This window comes from Manis javanica, chromosome 2 (genome assembly GCF_040802235.1).
Source record: "Manis javanica isolate MJ-LG chromosome 2, MJ_LKY, whole genome shotgun sequence".
Lineage (NCBI taxonomy): Eukaryota > Metazoa > Chordata > Mammalia > Pholidota > Manidae > Manis > Manis javanica.
The window spans coordinates 117,732,923-117,744,947 of record NC_133157.1 but is presented as its reverse complement, the minus strand read 5'-3'; the positions used below and the strand labels follow the sequence as shown (position 1 = coordinate 117,744,947).

At 44.2% G+C, this 12,025-nt stretch overlaps 1 long non-coding RNA gene across 1 annotated transcript; it reads right to left on the bottom strand.

Annotated features, from left to right (window-relative positions):
* Positions 1–1,093: 1,093 nt before the first annotated feature.
* On the bottom strand, positions 1,094–11,370 carry LOC140847834 (uncharacterized). Its single transcript, XR_012128031.1, has 5 exons — positions 11,173–11,370; positions 7,962–8,060; positions 7,537–7,608; positions 5,949–6,285; positions 1,094–1,728 (listed from the first exon to the last, which is right to left on the bottom strand). It is a non-coding gene; the product is annotated as an uncharacterized lncRNA (long non-coding RNA).
* Positions 11,371–12,025: the final 655 nt, after the last annotated feature.

Sequence of the window (12,025 nt, the reverse complement as noted above, 5' to 3'; positions counted from 1 at the left end):
CATAGTGAACTTGCCCTGGGCTGAAACCCACTGGCAAGACAAAAAGTAAATTAAAAAAAATTTTTTTTTTTCCCTAAGATCCCTCTCAACTTTACTGAGACAACCTATGGAGTGGATAGATGCTGACAGCAGAGGCTGGTCTGTGCTTGGTCGGTTACAGGACAGAAAAGGGTTCTTTGGTCTGATAAGGACCTGATGACACCTGCCCACCCCACCTTTTTTTTTAATAATGCTTTTCTACCCTTTCAGAAATGAAAACTGGCTGCTGGTTTAAACTTTTCACTAATCCCTTTAATCATATGATTTTATTCAACCAGGACATCTGAGTCAACCAGTTTGAGAATTGGTATCTCATTCAAGCACCTGATCACAAACTGATCAGACTGAAATCTCAGCACCTAAAGATTACCTTCTCAGCAGGAATTGGGGGTGGGGGTGGGGTGGGCATGGAGAGGTACAATCAATGGTCCTCAAAGTGTGGTCCCCAGCCAGCACCATCAGTACCAACTGCAGCTTGTCAGAAATGTAAATTCTTGGGCCTCACCCCAGATGTCCTGACTTAGAAACTCTGGACGTCGGCCCAGCCATCTGGGCCTCCAGGTGATTCTGCTTTGCTAAGCATTTTGCTGACAGTCTGAGGACCATCGGTGTAGCTTCTCCAGAGTCATGTTCTTAACATGGTCTTCGTCCTCATTCCCCACTGCCTCCTTCTTTCTTTCCTCCCATAAACATTGAATGTATTGATCCCTTATGAGTGTTTTTATGACAGTGATTTGGAAATACACACATTTGCAGATTGCGTGTCTATCTGCAAACATCAAATTCGTGCAGGCCAAATTCAGAGTATCTTTTCTAGCAATCCCAAGGAAATGAACTCTTGAAGAGCCTGTTAGTAATGTACAGGTGAAGATTTCTTCCTATACTTTGCCACCTGGGACCAGTTTATCCTTCTTTTCCCAACTTTAACTCCAGTAAAATCCTTTCAAATATTGAAGCTCTACAGTTCTAAGGGCTTGGTTGCCCTCTTTGTTGTTACCCTGCCTTGGTAATTCTTCCATGGCCTCTGTTCTTTGAACTTCAAAATTGAGGGTTCAGGGGAAGAGGGCTAGTTTAGAGGACTGAGTTAAGAACAAAAAGATTCATAGCTAACAGTCTGGAGTTCTTAGAGACTGTTCATTCAGGAATATGACTGGGAGAATGGGCTAGTCCAACAGAGGCTGGGAAGGGAACTGCGTGGATCATGTGACAAGGTGCAATTTCATAGGACCTTACATAGGGAGTGTGTGTATGTGAATTTACGTTAGTGCTAGGGTTTTCCTTGGATTTCTTGACTGGGAAGTTGGGATGACATTAACATGAGGCTTCTTTTCTTTATGCTCTATGTGGTGTAGAGAGAGTTCCATGCCATTCAAGCTTTAATTAATACATATACATGAAAATAAGACTGAGAGTTCTAGTTGTTCCTTCCTGTTCTTCCAGTGACCTTGGAAATGCTGCCTAGAAGCAGATCAAGCTCACTGGTTGATACTACAGAGCTTCATGGTGGGTGTGCAGATGTCTGGTGTTCTGTGAGGGACTTCAGAGCTTTCCAGATACAAGGGATCACAGGAGGTGCCTCTTGGGTGAGTGTTCGACTTCTTTGATTTCACTTGTGCTCCATGACTTCTGTGGGCTGTTCTTGGCTTCTTAGCACTCTTGGTTTTCTAGATTGTTCTTCTACTCTTCCTCCTGTAGTGATATAACTAAGTAATAGTCATAGGTGTAATATTGCACCAAGAAAAATGGGTTCTCCCCAAACTGATGTGGTAGAGCATTCAACGTAAGCTCCCACTGACCTGCTAACTTTAGGTTCCGCCCCAGGGTATCATTACCTTCCCATATGCTGAAATATGACCTCAAGGCCTCTTCTGCCCTCCAGAGGCTGAGACTGGCTGCCCCTGGGTTCTTGGTACTACACAGCCCCTCACCTTCCATTTCATCCTTGTGTTTGTGACCACATGGTCCCACTATTGATTCTCTAAAACTTCTTCCTTAACCTCCACTTCCAATCAGCAGCCAATACTGCTACCTTGACCTCCTTTGCATATTTCTTGATTCTTCTCCTTTTTAACTTACACCCACTGACCTAGTTCATGCCTGCATCATCTCTTGTGCAAATTTATTCCGTCATAACATAACCAAACTGCCCCCACTATTACCTGCCTCAAAGTCAGACCACTCAGAGGGCCAGTGCTACCGCCTGTCCTATAAGTAAAGCTTCTGGGGCTCTCTGTAGCCCTCAGGACAGAGTTCAAGCCCTTCAGTCAGGCGTGGTCTTCCATGTCTTGGTCACTGTGTCACTGTCCATCCCCACAATCTCATGTTTCCGCTGCCCCATGTACTTGACACTCAGTGCTTAGAGCTGCTTGGTGTGTCCCAGACATCTGTAGCTGCACCACTCTGCTTTCCTCTGCCCATTTTCTCTGTGCTGAGCAGTGACTCCTGCCTTTCTTTGACTTCATGCATCTCAGGCACCATCAGCTCTAAAAGCCTTGCTGGCACCACCCGTGTAGGGCTAAGTGTCTTCTCTCTTTGCTCCTATAACACATCAATTTTAGGCTCTAACAGATTATATTTAAAGTATGTATTTTTTTCTCTTCTCCTCTGCTCATCTATGAGCTCCTGAGAGTGGGGACCATTTGTATTTATCTTTGGCCCTTATCAAGAGCCTGGTACATAGCAAATATTTTTGTAATAGTTTTTTTCTTTTATTGAGATACAGTTGACACATAACATTGTGCAAATTTAAGGTATACAATGTGCTGATTTGATATGTTTATATATTGCAATTTGATTATCACCGTAGGGTGAGCGAACACCTCCATCACCATCACATAACTGTCATTTCTTTTCTGTGGTGAGAACATTTAAGGTTTAGTCTCTTGGAAACTTTGAAATTTATAATATACTATTTTTTACTGTAATCATGGTGCTGTGCATTAGATCCCCAGAATTTATTCATCTTCTAACTGCAAGTGTGCACCCTTTGACAAAGTTTTTTTGAACTATTTAGAGAATAATAGCTCCAGAAAAGGTATAATAAAAGCAACTAATTGTGCTAAATGATTTTCTTGAGTTGAAAACTCCTAGTTTCTAGCCACTGATGCACTTTAAGAACTTTCTCTGGTGGTGGAAATATTTTGTATCTATGTTGTCCAATAACATAGCCACATGTGGCTGTTGGACACTTGAAAATAGGACTAGTGCAACCAATGAACTGAATTTTTAATTGTGTTAAACTTATTTAAGTTTAAAGTTAAATACCCACATGTGACCAGTGGCTCTTATATTGAGCATCACAGTCCTGGACTTCTGCCTTAGCCCAAGGAATACCTGGTTACTTCCTACCTTGTTCTGAGCTCCCATGGAGCAAGGCTCCAAGAAGTGGTGTGCTGGTGACTTTAACAACCAGTTCTCTGAAAAAGTTTGCCTACTTCCATGGTGTAATTACTCCCACTATGCCCAGTTCCAAGCTACCAATGTGACATCAGTATACAGAAAACTGGATTGGAAAGAGATGTGCAATAGCAAACAATTACATAGTATTTTCTTGATACAGACACAATAGGTGCAAATAACTCTGAGAAAAAAGAAAGTAGTATTATATAAAATAATTATAAAGTGATTAATTTTGAGTATTAACTTTGTTTTTAATATAATTTATTTAATTATAAGTTCATATACTTAAATTTTTTATAATGGCTCTGCTTAAAAACATTCGGCAAAATTCCTGAAAATTTAACTTTTGGCCCTTAGGAGCCAGTGTAGGCCAACTCTAACTTATTACTGGCTAGTAATTGCTCAAAAAATAAATAAGTAGAATAAAGTAAAATAAAATAAAATAATAACATGTATGATTTCTGTTTGGCCACAAGAGAGCATTATCAGGCGAAATTAGATTGGAGGAAGGCTTTTGGACTGGCTTTCTTGACCGGGTCAGTCTGAGATCTTTAAGTCTCCTGGAAGATTTTAATTCTGGGAGGTTTTTGGTTATTGTGGGAACTCATACAGTTGCAGGCCATTCTTTATTTCACAACATAAATTTCAAACCTCTACCACACCCAAATAGCTTCATCCCTTTGTGTCTGAAGGTGTTGGGGCTTTAAGTTACCAAATGAAAAGTTCCTCGATAGGCATTAAGTCTTGTCAGTGAGGGAAGAAGAGGACAAGGAACGAGTGTTTACACTGTGTCGGGCCCCTGACAAACGTCATCTCATGTAATCCTAAAAGAATGCCTCCGTGATCACCTAGCCCAGTATTGGAATTGGTAGACTGCCAGGCATATGAATAATTACTAATATAATAATCCTACAGGTTTATCCTTGGCATTGCCAAATAGTTTGTACTTTTTAATTCACATGAGGAAAATCAGGAGTATATTGTGGGTCTGATGACCAATATGAGAATGGAAGAAATCTGATGATTTCTCTCTGGCTGGTCTAACTACAGGATCTAAGACCTTTGGTTTTTGAAGGGTATCTATGTCTTCTTAGAGTCTTACTAGGGAGTTTATATCAGGGTTGGCCAGAGTGCCCTTTAGAGTGTGTTCGGGACACCCTGGACAGTCAAGATGTGACATAGTAGGTCTCCCTCATCCACTGTGTAAAGGGAGAAGAGACTGGCCAGTGTGTGTGTGTGTGTGTATGTGTGTGTGTGTGATTGTTCCACTCTCTTGATCCATAATACTATTAGTCTAGTGCAATTGTTCTCAAAGTTTAGTCCCTGGAGCAGCAGCATCAGTTCCACATGGGGATTTTTTAGAAATGCTCACTTTCAGGCCCACCCCAGACCTGCTGAATCAGACCTGCAGTGTGTGTTTTAACAAGCCCACCAGGAAATTCTGATGCCCACTCAAGTCTGAGACCTGTTGGCCTGGTGCAGAGTTGTCAAGACTAGATGCATATGTATTAGATGCATCCTAGGAACTTATAAAGGTACTGATGTCCCAGCCACAAAAGGACAGATACGGTATGATTCCATTTATCTGAAATGTCTGAAACAGGCAACCCCATAGAGATGGAAAGCAGATCAGTGGTTGCAGGGAATGGGGGGGAATGAGGAGTTGGGAAGCATGCTGTTTCTTTTTGGAGTGACAGAAATGTTTTCATGTGTGATTAGATAGTTTGGGTATATACAAAGCAGTGCTGAAAACCCTTGAATTGTACACTTAAAAATGGTTAAAATGATGATTTCTCTCTGGCTGGTTTGACTACCAGCCAGAAATGATTAATTTTATCTCAACTGAAAAAAAAAATAGCACTGCTGTCTGGGGCCCATCCCCAGAGACTCTAGTTGGGGCGCAAGCACTGGTATTTTTAAAAATCTCACCCAGTTGTTCTAATCTGCAGTCAGGGTTGATAATTTAAGTTGGTGCAATAAGGCCACCCACGGGCCATGTTTAAGTCAAGGGAGCTGTGGTGTGAGTGACTGCAGTGTGGGGTAAGGGGTGCAGGAAGGGAGAAGTGCAGGGGATGCTGCCTTTGGTTCCTCTCTAGCCAGGGGATCGGGCAGACAGGTCTGGGGCTCTACATTCATGGTGTGTTTGACCTCTGCTGTTTGTGCAATTTTGCCCATGTTGCCTAATCTGCCTAAGCTGTAGCTATTCCAAAGGTTTCTGAGAAGATAGATCGTGATCATGTTCAGCAGATAAGCATCAAGCCTGGCATACACTAGTGGCTCAACAAATGTTAATCTCCTTTGCTTTCCCATTTCCCTGTGGCTTCAATACCTACTGACTGACTCTTAGAAATGCGTGCATTGGCCAGTTCTCTGTCTACCACTCCCTGAGCTGCATGAGGTTAGTAGGAGAATGAGGTGGGCTGGGGGCAGGGGTCTCTGCCAGGGGCTTTCCCCATGCTGGGCTTCACCGCCAGCTTGGGCAAGGGCTTCCTGGAGAAGACAGGACTCACTATCTCTGCTGCCAGGTGAGTCCACTTTGAAGGAGGACGCTGATCAGCAGGAGGACGCAGCCAGCCACTGTCAACAGAGAAGCAGCTCAGCAAGGCCTGTCCTGGTGAGGTTCCAGAGCAGGCTGAGAAAGTCCCTCCAGGAGCAAGGATTTCTGGGAAGAGGTGGGCACTTCAGTTTCTGCTTTCCCATCTCAGAATGTAGCTCTCTCCCTGGAAGGGCCTGGTGAGGTATGGAGGGTTCCTCAAGGGACTGGCTGTCTCTGGGGGATGAACTGACAGGCATGCTCTTCAGAAAGGCTCAGAGGCCAGGCCTCAGTTAAGGAGCCATGAGTGAGGCCTGTGGCGGGTAAAAGAAACGTTGCAATATAAAGATAAATGATAAACACATTAGCATCTCTAGAATGTGTTCGTAGTTCCCAAATGCTGCTTTCCTGTGTCCTAGAGTAAGCAAGCTTTCTATCATCCATCCATCCATCCATCCATCCATCCATCCATCCATCCATCCATTTATCAATGTTAGATATACCTCAAAGCCCATTTCTCTTTTTCTTTTTCCCAGCTATAACTGATATATAACATTGTGTAAGGGTAAGGTATACACCGTGATGATATGATACACTTGTGCAGCTGACCTTTGAACAGCATAGGGGTGAGGGGTGCCAACCGCTCCCAATCCCCAGCATAGTCAAAAATCCACATATAACTTTAGATTCCCCCAAAACTTAACTACTAATAGCCTACTGTTGGCAGGAAGCCTTACTGATAACATAAAACAGTCAATTAACACATATTTTGCATGTGTTATATATTGTATTCTTACAATAAACTAAACTAGAGAAAAGAAAATATTTTTTCAAATTGTCTCAAATATCCAAAAAAATTTTCCAACATATCATTGAAAAACTCTGTGTGTAAGTGGGCCCATGCAGTTCAAACTCATGTTGTTCAAGGACTGACTATATATTGCAAAGTGGTAATGACTGCAGCTTTAGCATAATCATCACATAATTACTTCTATCACATCACGTAATTACCATTTCCTTTTTGTGGTGAGACCATTTAAGCTCTACTTCGGTAGCAACTTTCAAGTATATAATGCAGTATTATCAGCTATAGTCACCATGCCCCACACTAGATCCCAGAACTGATTCATCTTCTAACTGCAAGTTTGAATGTGTCTCCATCTTTCCCACCCTTGGTAACCACCACTCTACTCTCTGTTGCTATAAGCTTGTTTTTTAACCCCTCAAAGCCCCTTTTTTCCTCCTACCAAGAAACAACTCTAATGTTTACGGGACATATTTTCTGTCTTCCCTGGTTATACTGCATCCCTCCCACTTCGCCTCGGCCCCACACGCCCCCACAGATGTAGGACTAGTTGGGAGGAAGTGCCTGGTTACTGTAACCCATTCCTGTGATTGCTTAGGTTAATATCTGGATTACTCTTTTACTCTTATAAGCATTATACAGTGTAAGGAGTAAGTCATTAAACTAACCAACTAATTAATCACCAACCACCAACCCACCAAGTTGCACGGCCCACAGTGTCTGTCTGCTGTACATTGTCAGTCAAAGCAGTCCTACCCACCTGCTATCTGGTACTTGACTGCAAATATGAACGTCTCTGTGGTGGTAGCCACTTCTGTATGTTTTTGAAAATCTGTGCAGAAGAGAGAGGGGAGGATGCTCAGTTTATGCTAATTATTGGGCTGCGCAGGCTGGAGAGAGTCAGGGTTGCTCAGCTGATGGAAGGGGTGTGAAGCTTAGAGAGGCCATGGGTGGGTTTCTGGTTCTTCTGCCTCGAGATGCCGCCCTCGGGCCTGTTTCTCCTCTTCCTGACACTTGCTTTCTGCATGTTTGAGGACTGCGGGTCAGATGCGGGCGCTTGGTGATCTTTTACACCTACGGGGCAACTCTGCCCAGCTGCCGGAGGGCTGCTCTGGGCCACCAGCCTTCCCTTTCTTGCATCTGGCTTTATGGCCAAGCTCACCTACATGGAAACCCCAGCCATACCTGTAGTACCTGTGGCGCCTGTGGGGCCTGTCATTTTTAAGGGACAGGAAGTGTCACTCCCAGGAGAACCATCAGTACTTGCTTGAGGCTCACCCTCACCTGGAGGAGAGAAGAAAAGTGGGGAGTGGGGGTCCCACAGCACAAGTCCATCACAGCCGACCCAGACACACCAGATGAGGGGTGTCTCGGTCTGGGCACAGTATCTGGGGGTGCCACACATAGCTCCACATCCCAGTCACTGGCAAGCGGGCAAGTGGCCCTAGGACCACCAGGTGAGAGGCAACTCTAACCCCAATCCTGGCTTTCCATGGAACTTTGAGCGACTCTCTCTCCCCAGGCTTCCTCCTTAGCCCTGCTTTCCATCTGAGGCTTGGAAACAGGTTATAACAACATAAATACCGTGGGACCGTCACATGCAATAGACATGCACAAAGGATAGCCTTTCTGTGTGACAGGCTCCCCATTCCTCAGGGGTGTTGTTTGTTACTCAGGACACTGCTTCAGCTCATCCTCCTTTCAAAAGGAGGTGACCCATACACCCTGGCTGGCAGTGGCTTCCCTGTCTGGGAAAGAAGCACAGCGGCCCCAAAGAATCCAAGAGGAAGACATGGGATGTGGAGAATGTGTGAGCAAAAGAACCAGTAACACTATGGTTAAATGTAAGTAGCTTTTCATTATAGAAATGGTAATATGATTTCAGAATGAAAATAACAGAAGAGCCCAACAGAGGTGGGTTGCAGGTGTGTGTAAATGAATGAGTGTGGGTGTATGCGCATGCACACACATGCACATGTGCTGAAATAAACTCCATCCCTGCACATTTGCACTTTTAACAAAGTGCAGGTGGGAACTGCCCAAAAGGAAGGAGCATGCTCACAGTATAACACTGTACAGATAATGGACTTGCTTTATATATCAGTAAGCTAGAATCATGGGGAAGGCAGGCTGGCCTTTTTTGAATGAGATGAAGTCTTGGCTTAGAGGACAAAGTGGAATTTCAGAATCAGCTGTAAAGAAAAGAAAAGGTGCAGCATTTTCATCAGTGAGGGGAGCTTGGGGATACTCAAAAGGCCTTTTGTGCTCTTCATCTCCTGCTATCTATCCCCATTCTGGGTACAGGGGACCTGAGATGATGGAGACCTTAGAGTTTATCTAGTCTTTTTTCTGGACTGAGAAAAATGAGAGGCCCAAGGAGCCTGAGTGGCTTGCCCAAGGTCACAGAGCTGGTGGGTGAGGAATCCCACCCTGGTCGACATGGTGGAAAAAGCAAGGCAATGGGCCTGAGAAGCAACACCACACTGGGAACTGACTCCCCTTTCATTTATGCACTTGAGCTGTGGCCACATCCACCTCATCTCCCCACAGAGCAGTTTGCAGATGCTCTCAGCAGGACCTCTCTGCTGGGCCCTGAGTCCCTGGGCCCACTGGTAGTGAACTGCCTGCCCCACCCTAAAATGGTAAATTCTTTCCAAAGCTTCATGTTCCCACGGTGGGGGCTCCCTGCAGTGGCCTGGAAGAGGGAAAGGAAATTCTGAAGGCAGCTTGAGGAAAGCATTGTCAGTAAATCCAAGTTGCTTCTTCCTAGAGAGTGGACCTTGGTTCTCATTCTATCGTTTCATTCATTTGTTCATTCATTTATTCATTAATTCTTTCATTTAACCAATATGTATTGAGAATGCTAGGCACTTAGTGGGAAAGCACAAAGACCCAGTCACGCAGGAGCAGACGGTCTATTGGCTAAGAAAGACACATGGAAGCAGAATCTGCCAAGGGCCATAGTTGAGGAATAAATGCTTGCTATGGGAACACAGAGGAATGAGTAATTGCTTCTGTTGATGGTGAGGATTTTGATAAGTAGGCAGGAGTGGAAAGGGCAGACTTAACCCAGGGACAAGGAGGCATTCTAACCAAGTGGGGCCAGTGAAATGTGAAGATCTCCGTGGCTCTCCACAGCTAGTGAGGAAGCACGCCCTTGGGCTGAAGCTCGTGATCATCTTGGGACCATGGCAGAAGGATCTGACAAAGCCAAAACCAGGAAGAGAGAAGGGTGAAGAGAATCCTGGGGAAGGGGGCCCAACCTCTGGTCAAGCCACGCCTGAAGCTTGCCCCACAGAGGCTCCTGTCAAGGCCTGTGAAAATTCCCCATGCTCACTAACTTTCCACTCACCCAACGAAAACCCAAGCCTGACTGCCCATTAATCTCAAGGATCATGACCTGCTCAGACTTAATGTCAGGATTCCCCATCCCATGCCAGTCCAGATGTATGGGACCACATGTACTGTCTACCCCGAAACGTGTGAAACTGGACCAGTGCTCTGGCCTTCCACCGCTTGAGCACCCACTATAACCTCTTCAGCTTCCCTAAATAACTCCTCTGTCCCAGCAGGGAGCTGAGTGGTCCCACCCTAAATGATATGTTCTAGTCTAACATCTTGCAAATCACAACAGAACTTGCGTTTTAGTTGCAGAATAATATTTCTTTTACAGCCAAAAACATTCATAATGGTCTGAGCCTGTCTGAGTTAGGTTTGCTCCTTTCAAATGAAAATATCCAAATTGATGCAATCTGTGAACTGTCTCTTAGCCAGACCAGCTGGTTATCTCTTGAGTAAGGGCAGTAAACATTGACCTTTGGAAAAAACCTTTCAATAACCGTGGAGGTAGTATGGGAGAAGTAGAGAAGAACAGAAAAATAAATGACTTCTAGAACACCATTCTAGTACACAGTTGGAGAGATAAATGGGTAAAAACATCATTTTGCAACAATGCCCCTGGATTAGTCTTTTTTTTTTACATAATGGAAGCTGCAAATAAATTCAAACTAATTTAAAGGAAGTAATCAGTAGAGAGATTCCTAGTCTAATTTCCAAATTATGTGAGTTTCGCCAGGCCCTTTAACTTCTCCATGTCTCAGTTGAAGTAGTTCTCCTGTCCCCCACTTGCTAGGTTGTAAGGTTCAAATGAGATTATACATAATATGATAAAGTTCTTTGTAATTTTATACAATTATCATAGGTCTAAGGTCTTATAAGATCAGCTGCTCCCCCAAAAGCTCTGGTTTTCCTGTCGAGCTCTGTTTCTTCCTGAAATTATGACCTGACTTAAAGATGATTCATTCTGAAAAGTTGTGGCAGCAACTTAGTACTCACAGTGCTCATTCATCCACAGCCCACAATCTAAGAGGGATTTGTGTGCAGTGTCAAGACTCACCCTGTATGGCATGCAATAGTTCTTGTCCATGGACTGCATTTGGCTTTGCATTTCTGTGGTTTTATTTTCCTTCTTTTCTTCAGGAATAACTTGTTTTTCTCTGTTCCCAAGGGCTAGAGAGTATGGATGGAATGAAGAAAATAAATTCACAGATGCTTAAAATAGAAAACACTCTGCATGTATTCATTTACTCAGAGTATGTTTCTAAGGCCCTTGATGTGCCAGGTGGTATTGGGGTGCTGGGTTTACAGATGAGCCACATGCAAGCCCTGCCCTTGGGTGCCCTCAGTGGGGCCTGCTCACACCCAGCCCAACACTGGCCTGTTGGTACCCATGTGGGTAATGACAATGGCCTACAACATATTTCTTAAATAATTGAAAGCTTTTCTGGTGGAATTTTTTGTGTTTGTATGTCTCCCCAAAAGGGATTCCATTCTGGCCACCAGCCCTGCCGACATTGTGCATGGGTGTTTATGAAGGCAATGAGGAGTGCTCCAACTCAACACCCACTGACCCCTTTGTTTCCTTGAAGCAGTTCATTTAAAAGTTAGAGAGATGTAATCCAAAGCAAAGAAAGAAAACCTCTCCTACAACACTCCTCTCTATTGTGGAGAGTTTGGCAAAGGATCTGAGTATGGGCATAGTAATGAGGGGGCATCAGGATTCCAGCTTAGGGTCACGGAAGGTATCTGCTAGGTGCGTCAGCAGAGCCCCAATCTCCAGAATGCAGGTCATACATGGTTTAGGGGGACAAAGGTCCCTGTGGCTCACCAACAGCATCTCCAGGTTAAGAAATAAAAAGACAAGTGAACCTGCCACGATTCACCACATCCTAATATCGCAAACTGAACTA